This window comes from Podarcis filfolensis, assembly GCF_964270895.1.
Source record: "Podarcis filfolensis genome assembly, chromosome: 15".
Lineage (NCBI taxonomy): Eukaryota > Metazoa > Chordata > Lepidosauria > Squamata > Lacertidae > Podarcis > Podarcis filfolensis.
In genome coordinates this window covers 36,804,714-36,821,061 of record NC_139618.1, presented here as the reverse complement: position 1 = coordinate 36,821,061, position 16,348 = coordinate 36,804,714, and positions in this window count along the sequence as shown.

Genomic DNA, 16,348 nt, shown 5'->3' with positions numbered 1-16,348 from the left:
CTGAAGTTCTTCTGGGGCCACAGAAGCAAGGTGGGAAGGACCCTCTGGCCCCATCCATTGACCAAAGGAACAAGAACCACCAACTGCTATTCAAGCAAGAACACTAGCAAGGGAAGATAAGCCTGCACCAAAGTGGATATAAATGCTTATAGCTCAACATTTTGTTCCAGCATTAAAGAACCAGTCTCTACCTTTTTGCCCTTGCCTTGTGTGTATGTGTTTATTTTTCAACTGGTAATCCAGGTGGCAGAGCCTGCCTGCCTCTTTCCTCTCTCTCTTTATTGATGTCAGGTACTTTTGAGAGACAGTAATTATCTGAAAAATCTGGGTTAAAATATGGCAAATAAATAATGCATAGGGCAGCCCATTTACAAGAATGATCCACCATGTAATAGTAATCTGCAATAGCTCTGAAATTGCTCCTTTTTATTGACATAACCTGCCCTGGCACAGCAGTCCAGACCCTGATGGAGATGGGAAGGGGCTGAATTATTACCAAGATCATAGGCTCATTGAGGTGCTGTATCAAGCTTGAGTTTGTCAGCCAAGAGGCCACTGAATCAAAATCCTCTTCAGATCTATTCCCCTCAGCACCAGTGGCTTCACATACCTCACTTTAACACAGACAATACACAAAGCAAGAGAGTGCTAGGCTCCAACTGAATTGAACCTCCTCAATATGGAGGTCTCAGCTGAGCTCCATGCCTCATTGGAGCAAATCATCTAGCCAGAGCTATCCAAGTCTGGCAGTTCCTGCTGCATTTAGTCTGACTGACAACACCATCCTCAAATGTTTGTTGACCCCTGTAGGGCCTCATTCGTGGTCAGGACAGCACAATTATTGCAGACTATGAGAGAAAGGTTATTGTACTGCGTATTATTTTGCAGTCATCTTGATTATAAAACCGGCATCAAGTTAAAAAATGAAAACAACAACAATAGACTTCAGAGCCTGCAGCCCATTTTCTTTGCATCTGTGAAACAATGGTCACATTCCTCACCATGTTTGAACCTTAACCTGTACTTCTGCATCAGAGTTCTGACTCAATGTTTCTATTGACAGTGTTTAATTGGTTAATATCATCAGCAAGTGAGGTTTTGCTTTCCTGGCATTTTAAGCCATGTGTTCATAAATCCATTGTTAATATTGACACTTCAGGCAGATACTGACTTAGCCCAACATGGATTCAGTGTGTCTAGATTGAAATGCTTCTTCGCTTGATAAGGAAATAACTTTTTCTAGCTTGAAATCATTAAATCTTTTGAGTTTGTCTTGACTGACCAAGCATACATTGACTGACTCTGGATCCTGACTTTTGCTCTACATCTTTTCCAGGGCAAGTATAAATACTGGTTCATGGCTTTTAACACGTATTACTAAGTCATACTATTAGGATAAAATGAAATGTTACAATAAATGCACTCTCTCTCCCCACTCCACCCCACACAAAAAAAGTATGCCTAAACAGAAGGCAAAGCAGCTGTAGAGCTCCAGCCTGGTCCATGCTCCCAATTCAAATGATGGTTTCCTGCTGACCAGACCATCCAGTGCTCTTATTTGCCTCAATGATGCAGCTTTTACATTTCTGACCAAGGATCCACAGCTGTTTTTCCTTCAAAATAAAAGGGTCTGCTTATGTATTTATTGTAACGGGTGGTTTGGCACATGGTATACTATTGCATATTGCTTTGTTTATATATTAGGTGTGTGCACTGAGCACAAGATTCAGTTTTGACCCCCATTTTGTGCTTCAGGAAAATGTTCAAGTTGTTCTAAGGTGCTTCGATGGCTGCCCAGTTTGCCTCAGGGTCTGCTTTGTCCTTAAAATTAGCTCACTCAAAAACTACTTCTTTTTTTGAGATTTTGCAAAAAAATGAAAAGGTCAACAACTTTTGTGTCTGGATTTTCACTTTTTGAACTATGATAACCCTACATTTGGGCTCCCTGCCACCACCAAATAGATTCAGTGGTGTATGTTCTTTGGAAAGGCATTTGCCTATTCTACCTCCATGCTTTACCACCTTTAACTGAAATGCTTTTTGAACCAATTTGGACATGAAATGCATACCCCCACAAAGAGGACAGCTGGATCTTCACAGCAATGATACAGCTAGTTTACATCTCTCACGCTCACTTCAGTTAATGACAAATACATTTTTGCAAAACATTTTCCCCTAATTTAATGCAGTTCTATGTTGCTTTCACAAATGTGCACATTTTAATTAAGTACATGCAGTTTTGTACAAATTACATGGCTAGAAAAATGAATTGAAAAAATTGGAGAAGTGGGAATTTCAAAGGGGGGGGGGCTCTCTTTTGGTTCACATGTTGGTTCTAAAAGTTCAAATTAAGTAGGTTCACCTATAAATGTAAATTTTTACCCCAATAATGCAGGACCTGCCATTTGCTTCCCCTCACATTAACAGATGCCCCAACTCACTGTCAGTGTTTGTAAAAATAAAAGAAAGGGTTCTGACCTTGCTTTGCCGCCTCAGCCTGGTCCTCGGACCCTTGTCGGCATAAAAGAGTCCACAAGAAAAGTATCCTTGCAGCAGAGTACTTTCTGCTTTTATTCTTAAAAGTCTTTCTGTAAAAGCGACTGACCAACTGTACATACATCAACACTACCAGCTTTCACTAACCAACCAACCAATCAACCCAACCAACTAACATTTCTCACTCTATATATACAACCCGGTGCAGGCCGCTGACTCATGCTGACCCAGCTTTTTTTTTAAGCATTAAAGAAACAGCGGCCAATTTTTAGCCATGACACTTCAGTAATGGTGGTCAACTAAATATGAGAAAGTGCTTTGAAGCTGGGACATTAGTGTTAGTATGACCAAATGGAACAAAACAGATTTGTGTTAAACATTGTCACTGGTTGCCCCTTCCATTGGCAAATGAGAGACTGCTCTCACATCTTCTGTGTCACCACAAAGGGTTCTGGATAAATCTCTCATTTCTCGAAAGGATGGATGCCCAACTTCTTTGGTGCAGCCATGCTCACCTGGGAGAGCATGGGTTTTGAGATCACATCCACTCATTACTCTATCACAAGGATGGGGATTCTGTGGACATCCAGATGTTCTTGAACTTCAAATCCCATCATCCCAAGCCAACATAGCCAATGTCAGGAATGATAGAAGCTAGAGGACTTTATCAGGAGGACTACGGGGTGGGTGACCATCTCTAGTGAGACTGCATTTCACCTGTGGGGTTTGGCAGATGGGCAATGATGCTGTTGAGGCTAAGTCTGCTAGTATTTTTTTTATGATCAGTTGTTCTCCCTTCCCCTTTTCGTAGAAAAGTGATTTATGGAATCATAATGAAATGTCAGGGAATGCATCACCGACAAGATAAAAGCATTTGATAGTGATTTGTAAACACAGTGAATGCGTCCGGAGAGAGGGAGAGTCTATTGATGTTTTCATTAATAAAAAGCTCCATAGAGCCCGTGGAAGGAAATATATATTACTAGTGGGAAGTGCCTGGGGCTGCCTGGGAATTTGAAGAAACAAACAAAAGTGATTTGTAAGTAGTGTAATTTGAGAGTTTGGGGGCTGTACATGTACACCCCAACACCAACGCATGCACCTGGCTCATCTGTGACTCATTATTTTGGGTGTGGGTGGCGTTTAATTAGTGTTAATTTGGTCCACCATTTTGACTCAAATGGTGCCTGGCATCCCAACATAGATGATGACCGCTGCCTCAGCCTCAGGAACCCTCATGCCAAGTTTGGCAATGATACCTTAGGAGGCATTCTAATTGGCACAGGTCAGAACAGTACTGTCAAATTGGGCAATAATAAATTCAGAGTCAACCAAATTGGTCCAGGCTGCACTAGTAGTGCCATATTTGGTGAAGTCTCACCAAGTGGAGCAATGATATCTCCAGGAATGTCCAAGTCAGTGCAGTTTGGACCTGTCACACCAAACTTTGGATGAAGTCATGCCAAAGTCACATTTCAGATCGCCATCTTGATTAAAATGGCATCCAGCATCCCAAGATTGACAAAAATGTCTGTCCCTGCATCAGAAACCCATGTGCCAAGTTTGACATTGGTGCAGTTTGGACCCATCATGCCAAAATCAGGTGAAGTCATGCCAAAGTCATGTTTCAGACTGCCATCTTGATTCAACATGGCACCTGTTGTCCCAGCATTTATGAAAACTTGCTTCCCTCCCTTCAAAAACCCTTGTGCTGAGTTTGAAATCAGACAAAGTCATGTCAAAGTCAAATTTCACACTGATTCAAAATTGTGACTGACATCCCAACAGAAACAAACAAAAAACCCAGCCACCTCCATCTCAGGCATCCTCATGCCGAGTTTGGCTATGATGTATCCAGAGACATCCAAACACATAAAGAACAATTGACAAACAGATAATAACAGAGTGGTTTAACAGTCAATCACTTCCCAGGGAAAACTAGGGACTACAGCTCTTTGAAAGAGATAGAGACCTCCTAAGAATTCTCTGGACCTTTAAGAGCTAGACTTCTCAGGATTCTTTGGGGGAAGCCATGACTGTCTGAAGTGGAATGATACTGCTTTAAATGTGTAGTGCAGATGTGGCTGGGAGACAGCCTTTGCCCAAAGTGTGGCCCCTTCATTATATAGAATAGAAATTGTAGAGTTGCAGAAAAGGTTCATTGTTTATAGAATCCATATCTCTTGTATTTTACCTCATTTTATCTTACTGTACATCCCTTCAATAGCTTTGGCTATGAAATGGTTTCTACATTTTAAAAATGATAAATAAATGAGGGGGCAGGGCTTGTTGAAGATGTTAGTTGATAGCTTTTCCCCATACATCCCACAAAGTATACCACGGCTAGGCATAATGCAAATCAGCACCACTTCAAGTCAGATTTGTGTTAAATGTATGGGACAACCATTTCTCCCTGTGCAAAACTCAGTCCAAACCCATTCAGTATACAAACTTGCTACTCTAATCAAATTATGTGAATTTGTCCCTCAGTATATTAAAAACCACCAGCCCCGTCATAGAGCATATGGCTCCCCCCACTAGTCCATACTTTCATACATATGGCCAGAAGCTCATGTGGGATGTGTAAAACATGGACAGAAGATGGTACTTGTCAATCAACAGGCACATGTACTCCTGGGGCAAGACACTTACTCCCTTCATTTTCTCAATGGTTTGATTTGTCATCGTCTTCTTGACAGCTTTAGTTATTAGAACATAGGCTTTGCAGCTTGAAACTGTTCTCAGCTGTTTTACACTTGCAGATCTTTTCCTTTTTCAGAAAGTGCCAAAAAAAAAAAAAAAAAAAAAGCTGACAGCCATAACTTGTGAGGCCTGGTGGCCTGATTTATACATGTTGGATGTTGAGGATGACATTCAAGATGTTATGTTTTGATGAAGCTGAACAATATACAGTGGTACCTCTAGATACGAATGGGATCTGTTCCGGAGCCCCGTTCGCATCTAGAGGTAAACGTATCTAGTGACGGCACGTCTGCGCGTGCGTGCGTCGCTTTTTGCCGCTTCTGCGCATGCGCGTGGCGTCATTTTGAACATATGCGCATGCGCAAGCAGCGAAACCCGAAAGTAACGCGCTCCGTTACTTCCAGGTTGCCACGGAGCGCAACTTGAACGCATTCAACTTGAAGCAAATTTAACCCGAGGTATGACTGTATTAGAAACAGCCCAATCTATGCAAGCTCACTCAGAAATAAATCCCACTCTGCTCAGTGAGGTTTACTTCCACGTAAGTGACGGTAGTCATGGTCAACAAATCCAATTCATAATCGTATGGAAGACAAATTTGGATCACATTAAAGTGTCAATCTAGTACGTCTAGAGCAGGGGGAGAATTTCAGGTCTGGTGGCCAAATATGGTCCTCCAAGCAACGTTCGGAATTAGCCTGACACCAGGTGCCTTTTGCACCTGACTATTGGCCACTTGTGACCAAGTAAAGATGCCTGGGCATCAGGATGGCACCTGACACCTCCACCATCTAGAGGTGCATGCCTGGGGATCATTGGATCTTGACTGATTTCACACACTAATACCACATCCTGTAGAATTCTATCAGTTAAATGTTATCTGCACAATCAGAATGAATATCAGGTACCAAAATGCTTTTTCTGTGCAGCGTGAGCAGGAGCACATACCTCTGTAAATCAAGAAAATCTTTAATAAAAATACATTAAAAAGAAAAAAGAAAAAGAGGTAGGGTTAGGCCAATTTACATATATGTAGACTGTCCCTGATCAAGTGACATTTCTTCTTTAAGTTTTCAATTTCTTAACCTAGCTCAAGGTTGGCATCTGAACTAGCCAGATGTTTAACTGATAATCAATCACAGTCAGTCCATCATTTGAAAAATAAAACTCTAGAGCTGTCTTACTCCAAAATGGCAACTAGACATTCCATTTTGGCAACTGTAACCTTGGTTTAAGGAGCCATTTGGTTCCTAGCTTACATATCTTGGTTTCTAACATGGCCTCCAAGTCTCTTTTGGAACTCTCCTCATGCCACACATATATATATTTATTATTCCCAAGGCCACACTGCTACACCCTCCCACATATTGCAGTGGGAAACAAGGATCCTCGTCTTCACAGTCATGCTTCCACATGACACACACGAGAGCACGGCACACAGATTTGATTTAATCAGGAAAGTTGAGAGGTATGCACTGTCTCTGCTTTGCACCTCCCTTGAGTGTTTTTGCCTGGCTTGAATGTGCTCTTGACCTCTGATAATGCAGGTGCCTAGACAGAGTTTAGAGAGGTATCCAGCCTAATATAAAAATATCCTTTTAAAACCTTCCATCTGTCATAGATACTTTCCCTCAGATTCTTGCATTGCAGGGGGTTGGACACAGGGTTGTCTTAAGCATATGTGGCGCCGGGGTGCAAAGATCTGGGACTCTCAGCCTCTCGGACCCAGGACTCTCAGCCTGGCGCCCCTGATAGCCCGGCGCCCGGGTGCCCCGCATCCCTAGCTCCTGTGGGTAAGATGGCCCTGGTTGGACAATGTCCCTTGGGATCCCTTTCAACTTGATGATTCTATGCTCCTCACACTCTTGCCCCATCCACACTACCATGTGGCCCCTGGAAGGTTCTCTTGAAGCTCATCAGCTTAAACCATGCTTAACACTGAGTTGTGGCCCTGCCTTCCTTATTTCCTTCATGGAAGGAAGGAAGGAATATAGGACATGCAAGACATCTTGTACAGTGGTACCTTGGGTTACATACGCTTCAAGTTACATACCTTCAGGTTACAGACTCTGCTAACCCAGAAATAGTGCTTCAGGTTAAGAACTTTGCTTCAGGATGAGAACAGAAATCATGCCCCGGCGGCGCGGCAGCAGCAGGAGGCCCCATTAGCTAAAGTGGTACCTCAGGTTAAGAACAGTTTCAGGTTAAGTACATAGGGACCTGCCTTATACTGAGTCATGTTATTGTCACAACTAGCTCAGTTCTATCAACTCTGCTGGGCAGAGGCTCCCCAGAATTTCAGACAGGTGACATTCCCAGCCCTGCGTGGAGATGCCTGGGATTGAACCACTAACCTTCTACATTCAAATCAGGTGCAGGGGCGTAGGAAGGGGGTGAGGGGAGTACGGTCCATCCCGGGTGTCATCCTTGGGGGGGGTGACAAAATGACACACTTACGGTGGGGTTGGCACTTACCGCACGGCCTGGCCTGCAGTGCGCCCGAGCCATGCGTCTCTCCTGGGAGTGAGGCGGCGGCTCAGGGCCCCGTGCTGCCCAAAACAGATAGCTGCAGCACCCCCATGTGCGTGGATCACCCCACCCCATGGGCGGATCGCCCTGCCCCCACTGCACCAGGTGCCGGAGCAGCGAGCTATGCCCCTGGTCAGGTGCTCTGCCACCAAACCACACCTTAGTCCACTTTGGATGAACCTTGTTGATAAAACAAAAGCACGGCTGAGACATGAAGCCCTTCATTCCCTGAAGGCACTAATGGCTAGCTTGGAGGGCAAAGCCGTTTCTGGAACTGAAGTTAGGCACTTCACCACATCAGCCATTGCCCAGCTGTTCCTAATTTAATTGTTCATGCAAAGCGTGGGCTTTCCAGGAGCTGAATTCTGTGGTTGATGATGCCACGCTCTTCAGCGGCAGGGAATCCTGGCATACACACCACCCTGGTTTTAGAGGCCACTTGCATTGGCTCGGGGGGTTCGGGGTTGGGAAGAAGTGGAATTCCGAGGTCAAGGAATACTCATATAATCCTTGTCTAATTAAGGGTGTAAAACTGGACATTGTTTAATTTGGAAGAGGGAGAGAAATCAAAGAGATGAATTGCATGCATTTGTTTGAGGAGGAGTAGAATGAATGCAGAACACAACGTCATTGTAATGAAATAAAGCTAAGAGAATTAATAAAAGGGGAAAGGAGGAAATTACTATAATAAACTTGTCATAAGGAGCTTGGCTCATGAAGGATAATAAAATAGTTAAATAAAAATAGAATTCAAATGAAAGAATTTTAAAGAACTGGCCTCGCAAAAAAAAGGAAGTCTCAGTAATTTTTTTTTGTGGAGAACACTACCTTTTACAAAAGGTAAGAAAATGCTAAAATGCTGTTTGTGAAAGCTACATTATAGAATGGGAAGATGGCCCTACAGGAAACAGTGGGGAGTAAAAATTAGAAATAGACCAAAAACAATTATGAACAAGGGCCAAACAAGAGGAGGGGGGATATGAGCACAGCCAATCCAAAATGCACCCAAAAAGAGGGGTTGGGTGGAATCAGTGAACTGAGGGAAATCTTTATAATTTTAATTTTAGGACTGATGGACTGATTAATGGATTATTTAAAACACAGTTTGAGAACCTTGTTTTAAGATGAAGGGCAACATTTCCTTCTAGGCAAGCTTATAGGGGCCACATGCCAGTGGTGGGCGGGGCTGGAGGCAAAAGTGGGTGGACCAACTCATGCAAATATTGCCTCTGTGGACTAGGCTAGTTTTACAGATACCTCTCTATGCTCCATCCAGGCAAGCAAGAGGCACTATCAGCATCCATTGACACATTCCAGTCTGCGAAAAACACTCAGGAAGGGTGTGAGGTGGGCAAGTGAGTGCTGAGGATGAGGGTGGTGTCTGAGCAGGAGAAACAGCCTGGGGTGAGAGTTAAGTGCCAGAGAGACCTGAAGAGCTCCTGAGCCTGAGGTCTTCCAATCCTGATTTAAAACTCTTTTATTCTGCCCTTTACAAGGCTTGACGTAATAGTCAAAATAAATAAAAAAATTAAATAGTCCAAAAAAAAAAATTTAAATAGTCAAAATTTTTAAAAGTAAAATACATGAAGAACTGTGATGAAACGGAGGAGAGAAATTATTATTATTATTATTATTTAAAAAATATTTGTTTGCCTTTTCAGTGGCTTAAAAAAATAGTTTTTACTGTTTTAAGTTTGGATAGGGGCATCTCCCTGAAAAGTGTAGCATAGAAATATTTGTATATAAAAAAAATAAATTAAATAAATAAATATTAACGTACCGTAAAAATAGGGACGCGGGTGGTGCTGTGGGTTAAACCACAGAGCCTAGGACTTGCCAATCAGAACCTAGCACGTCAAAGTGCAAGCAGATAAATAGGTACCGCTCCAGCGGGAAGGTAAACGGTGTTTCCGTGTGCTGCTCTGGTTTGCCAGAAGTGGCTTAGTCATGCTGGCCACAAGACCCGGAAGCTGTACGCCAGCTCCCTTGGCCAGTAAAGCGAGATGAGCGCTGCAACCCCAGAGTCGGCCACGACTGGACCTAATGGTCAGGGGTCCCTTTACCTTTTACTGAAATGAGGCTGCGTTTTAAGCTGTATTTTAAGCCGTATTTTAATTAACTGTTTTTTCCCCTATTATGTTTTATTGTAATTTATATTCAGTGTTAGCCGCTCTGAGTCCGGCCCTGGCCCAGGAGGGCGGGGTATAAATAAAATTTTATTATTATTATTATTATTATTATTATTATTATTATTATTATTAGGGAGTGGGGGATAAAGATCTACAACAGGAATAAGGGTGGGAGGAGAATAGCAGCACCTTAAAATACAGTACAGTTCATAACAAACGATGGCAGCAATGTGATTCTTTTAAAACAAAGGCCAGATAAAATAAATAATGGAGTCTGCAATAGGTCACAGATAGGCCCCCTTTTTACCATCTGTTTCACAACACACAATTACTGGTTCACAATTCTACTGCTCATGGTATCTCTGTAGAAACTAACCTTGAACTCACTGAGACTTACTCCTAAGTAGACATGAGTAGGATCACATTGTGTACATCTTATTAAGATGCAATCCTTTGTCTATTTGCCTTGGAGTAAGCTATACTGAATTCAGTGTGACTTTCTTTTGAGATAACATAGGTATGATTGTGCTGCTATATATTTTTCAGTTTACAGTCGGCTTACTATTACACTTGTTCCAGAAGCTATACAGGACAGCCTATTGCTGAGGACATGAATACATAATCAAACCTTTTTAAAAAGAAAAAAAGAGGCAAACTATATGCATTGAACAGAAGGTGCAAAGCTGCTAGTACTGAATTGAACAGTGAGTACTAAGCAATTACTCAAATAACAGAAACAGAAACAAAAATAGGAGGATGTTGATGGGGGAAGAAAGGAGGTGATTGTCCGCGAAACAGAAAATGATGACATAGGAGATTTGGGTTTTAGCAGGCTAATCTGTATGTGAGCCTGTTGCTGAGAAATAAAGAACAGAATGCATCTCATTCTCTCCCCATGCAGTAAACCTATGCTGAGCATCAAAATAAGCACCCTTTGATTGCCATGGCATGTTGCACCCCAACTCCTGGTCCAGCTCTGGTTACAAATAAACTGGACCCAAAGACCAGAATTTGGAGTCCTGAAGAACATACAAGATAAATGAGCACTGATATGGAACTCATTGTTCTGCCACTGCTATTTCCTAGGAACGTAATACGTTGCTCCGCAAAGAGAAGGGGGAGGGAGTTGTGTGGCAAAAGCTTCTTGCCTGAAGGATGAAAAGTTAAATCAGTTTTTGTGTGTTTGTGTTCTCATTTCCTTCTGTTCTCTTTCAACTAAGCAAGAAGAGCAAATAGATTTTCATTTTGCTCGTGTCCAGGGCAGGATAGTTTGATATTTAATAGGGTGGGAGAGGAGGGGTTTGCCTTACAACACTCTTGTGGAATTCTAGTCAGGGAAGCCACAGGACACACGGGTGAGATTTGGGCTTGGTATCAAAGGTGACATCTCTGGCACAATTCCCTCCCTGGCCAATTGACTCGAGGGTTGTAGAAAAGTTCATTTAGCGTGATCAATATCACTTTGCCTCATGCCTCAATCAAAAACTACTTTCCACAGTCAATAGCAATTAGACAGACAGACACAGAGGTATTGATATAGATGGAGCCAAAGATTTATACCTGGGTGCTTTTCTCTCCAAATACTTGGCAGGATGGCTGCTAATTGCAGGATATCGGATTAGCAAGGGGTCATTGAGGAAGCAGCTGGTGGGGAAATCTCACACAACTCCATCCATATTTGACAGAAACCAAGAGGAGTGACCCAGTTCTGCAGTCAAAGGGCACCCCTTTGGAGATCCATCAGCATAACTGACAGTGTAAAAGAGGACAATTTGGGTTACAAGTCTTTGCCTGGTAATTCAGAGCATCCTAGGAACTATGCCACACCAGAAAGTGTTACTTGCATTGCAGTTAGAAATGGTAGAATTTGTCAGTTTCTCTCTGTTTCTCATTTCGGGGGGGGGAAGAGATTCAGAGGGGGAAAACGGAGTGTAAACTACAGTAATACCTCCGTGAACATCTGCCTTGTCTAGCGTCCATTCTGGTGAACGTCTGCGGCAAACCCGGAAACACCAGAATGGGTTACTTCCGGGTTTGCCACTCGTGCATGTGCAGAAGTGCTAAATCATGCTTTGCGCATGCACAGAAGTGCAAACCACTCTGCACGCGTACGCAGACGTGGCACTTTGCCCTGTGTCCTTTTCGGCTAGCGGCCAGTTTCCGTAACGGATCCCAGCCTCAAAACGAGGTACGACTGTAGTGTTAAGCTGAACCCCTCTGTCTACAAAAGGGTGGCCCAGCTTTTCATACCAAGCGGGCTGCAACAGTACTTCAACACAGAACCCATTGCCTTGCCACGTGAGGGGGGGAGCAAGGCAAAAAATTGACGCACCCCCCCCCCACCGCCCTTGCACTGTCTTCCCAAAGCTGGCTAAGCAAGACACTGGTCTTAGAACCCTCCCATCTCCTTCTCAAAGCTGAGAAAGTGCTACCTAAGCTTTGGGAAGGAGGAGCAGGGATTCTAGGACCCTGTCAGAGACCTCATGCGCCTTTCCCAAAGCCCAGTGTCTTGCTTACCCAGCTTTGGGAAGGCAGCATGAGGGCTGGGAAGTGGGTATCAAATGTTGCCAAGGGCAATCAAAACAAGGCCTCGAGGGAGCCAGTATGGTGTAGTGGTTAAGAGCGGTGGACTTGTAATCTGGTGAACCGGGTTCGCTTCCCCGCTCCTCCACATGCAGCTGCTGGGTGACCTTGGGCCAGTCACACTTCTCTGAAGTCTCTCAGCCCCACTCACCTCACAGAGTGTTTGTTGTGGGGGAGGAAGGGAAAGGAGAATGTTAGCCGCTTTGAGACTCCTTCGGGTAGTGATAAAGCAGGATTTCAAATCCAAACTCTTCTTCTTCTTTGAGGGCATTGTGCATTGACCCACCCTGTTCTGCAACATAACATAGGAACATGACATAAGAGAAGCCTGCTGGCTCAGGCCAATGGCCGAAGTAGTGTAACATCCTGTTGTCATGCTAGCCAACCAGATGCCTATGGGGAGCCTGCAAGCAGGGCGTGAGCAAAGGAGCAATCGCTGCGCCCCATTGTTTCCAGCAACTAGTATTCAGAGACATACTGTCTCCAGCTGGGTGGCAGAGAATAGCCATCCATGCAAGTCTTTACTCTCGCTTTTCGCCCCCCTCTCACAGAAAGCAAAAGAAATTTGGGGAATGTTTGAGGGGTAGGTAGGCAGCAGGGAGCGCCACTTGACATATTAAATGTACAAGGTCACCAACTGGCCTATTAGCAGTCTCCCATTCACAAATGTTGCATGGCACACATAAAGGCTTTCCTGCTGTCACCACTTCCTGTAGTGATCATGGGACCCTCCAACTCAGAGCCAGCCCGCCCATGAGGCAAGGTGAGGTGACCACCTCAGGTGGCAGAATTCACAGGATCCCCTTGTCCCTGATCTTGATCTCTGCTTCTTCCCCTTCATCGCTGGTGGGTGATGAGGCACCATTTTGTGGTTTGCCTCTGGTGCCGAAATGTCTTGGGCCGGTCCTGATCGAACATCATATGTTCAGTGCTGGACCTGATTCTTTCAGGGGAGCTTTTGAGAGATGAATCCCATGTCTTTGCAAGTGCAAATGGGGCTTTTCTATAAGGATGAAGAAGAGAAGCTGTTGTCGAAGTGCCAGTGTCAAGCTTATGGAAGGTCCTCCATGCATAGTTGTCAAGCGTCCCTTATTTGGCAGGACAGTCCCTTATCCCAGCGCCATGTCCCTTATTGATGATGTCCCTTAAATTTCTCGGGTTTCAAAGGAAGCAGCTCCTCTCCCTCCCTCCCTGCCGGCCAGGGAGGAGGGAGGCTCCAACTGTGTTGCTTGGCTGCGTTGCTCACCCAATAAGGAGTCTGAGAATGGGAATAGATAGCTTAGTTGGTAAGAGTATGGTGCTGATAATGCCAAGGTTGCAGGTTCGATTCCCCGTATGGGACAGCTGCATATTTCTGCATCGCAGGGGGTTGGACTAGATGATCCCGACGGGTCCCTTCCAACTCTACAATACTATACTACTACTATAATGACTGGGGGGTGGAGCTTACATGCCTTGTGCTGATCAAATTGGCTGCGTTGCCTGGGGACTCGCCTTTGCTCAGCGCTTCCCAGAGGAGAGGTGACAGTGGTTTTCCTTGCTGCATCCCCTTTGCTGGGTTGCTGCGTTGTGGGAACCACTGCTTGAGGCTTCATTTGGCTGCTGGCTGGGCTTTCTGCCCTTGGCTCGGAGGGGCTCAGAAGTTGAACATACCTGTGCCCGGAAAATCCCTTATTTTGGTTACTGATCCCTTATTTTTGAGGCTGCTGGTCCCTTATTTTCAAATCTGTAAGTTGACAGCTATGCCTCCATGGATATCTGTCAGGCCCCTTCAGTTTTCATTTTAGACATTCCTTGTGAACCGTTTTTGTTTCAGCCATACTTATTATTTGAGCTTTTATCATTTGTCATGCCTAGGCGTATTTTAATCTGCTGGTTTGGATTTGGTTTTTATCCACTGCTATCTTAAACACTTTGCTCTTATCACAAAGCGTGTTCTCACTAAAGGAGAGCACGTGTTGCGGATGGGGCCTAGCAAGACACCCCATAGTTGCCAGGCAGTATAAGATAGAGGGGCCTGGCAAGGATTGGCTGTTTGAGTTGCTGGGATAAAATGGATGTTGCCAATTTGGGGGTGGGAACAGGTTATTTAAACAAGGTTCACAGCAAGCTGCTTTCTCTTTCAATGTGGGAACCGGATCATGTGGAGCACTTGGACTGTCTGGAGGACAGTGATGCAATCTTCTCATTGTCTGGTTACATTTCTTTATTTTCCCCTTCTTTTAATCCTCTTTAGTCCCTTAAATAATTTAATTCCCCTTTCCTATTCGATTTCCCACCCCATCCCTTACCCTGCCCTGTGGGAAGATTCTCCCTGTATCTGTGGCTTGCCTTTCCCAATAGGGAGAGAGTCCCCGTTAGGGGCTTTCTTTCGCAAAAAAGGTTTCCCCCATTTCTCCTGTTGTAAATTGTGGGGCTAGTCAGGGCTGTTCCCAGCTTAGCTGGAATCGCTTTCGTTTATAGCACCCCCGAAGGTTGGCTTTATTTGAGTGTGTGCAGCGCTGTTGGCCAAATTTTAATCTAGCCTTGGGCGGGAGCACTATATTGAGTTCCTTTAATATTGCTATGAGACTAAGATTCTCAAGAGCAGAGGCAGGGAGGCCTATTTGGCCTGCACATAACTTCCAAGCCTAAGTCTGCTACAGGTAGCAGTTAATTTTTAAGTCTCTGACCTCTCTATAAGAATGTACCTGCTTGCAGGCTCAGTTGCTGCTAATGTATATCTGAGGCAGACAGGGCGGCAGAGGCTCTCTGTGCCTCCAATGACTATGAGCACTCTGTATATGCTCTTGAACTATGCTGTTTCTGAACAAGTTATTTTCACTAAGTTTGTTTTGCCCTGATAGTGGCGACTGCCATTTTAGAGACGAGCCATTGTGGGTTAGTGGCTAAAGAGTAGGACTAGGACCTGGAGACAGGGTTCATATCCCCCTCTTAGCCATTGTTATAACAAAACAAAACAAATTGCTCCTTTTGGGCTATTCTCTTGCTGGGTAGTTCGGCCCATTTGTGAAAAAAGAACTTTGGGTTTCTTGAAGGGGTGCTTCCCTCTAAAAGGGCAAGCAGGGGTACCTGGACAAGCTGCGGGCTACCTCAACTCTGCTATTTCACTGGAAACATTTATGCCTGGCCTAGCACGTGATCCTAGGGCTTTGCCCTAGAATTCGATGGCCTGGAAGCGTTTCCGGCCTGAATAGTGTCCCCATGTGGTCCATGAAGCATTGGTTTCACCGGTTCCTTACATTGTTTAGTTTTTGCGGACTATGACAGGGCTTTTGCCGGTAATGCCTAGGTTGCAGGATTGGTCCCTATATGGGACAGCTGCATGCTCCCCCATTGCTCTACCTGGACACTTAGGTCCAGTGTCGAGGGTCTTTTGGTGGTTCCCTCACTGCGAGGGATGTAACAGGCGCCACGTTTGCAATATGCAAGCGGGAGAAAGCACCTTTGCGTGCCCGCATTGCAGTTTGCTCTGTGCGTTGCAGGGCACAGCGCTGCACGGGCTGCATTTGCATTGCATTGCATGAGAGATTTGCATTTGCATTGCACGGAGGTTGTGTGCATTGTATGGAGGGTGTGTGTGCATTGCACAGAGTGTAGTTGCATTGCACGGAGTGTGTTGTTGCATTGCACGGAGTGTGGGTGTGGGCGCATTGCAAGGAGTGTGTAGTTGCATTGCACAGAGTGTGTGTGCATTGCACAGAGTGTGTGTGCATTGCACGGAGGGTGTAGTTGCATTGCACAGAGTGTGTTTTTTGCATTGCACAGAGTGTGTGTGCATTGCACGGAGTGTGTAGTTGCATTGCACAGAGTGTGTAGTTGCATTGAACGGAGTGTGTAGTTGCATTGAACGGAGTATGTAGTTCCATTGCACGGAGCGTGTAGTTGCATTGCATGGAGTATAGTTG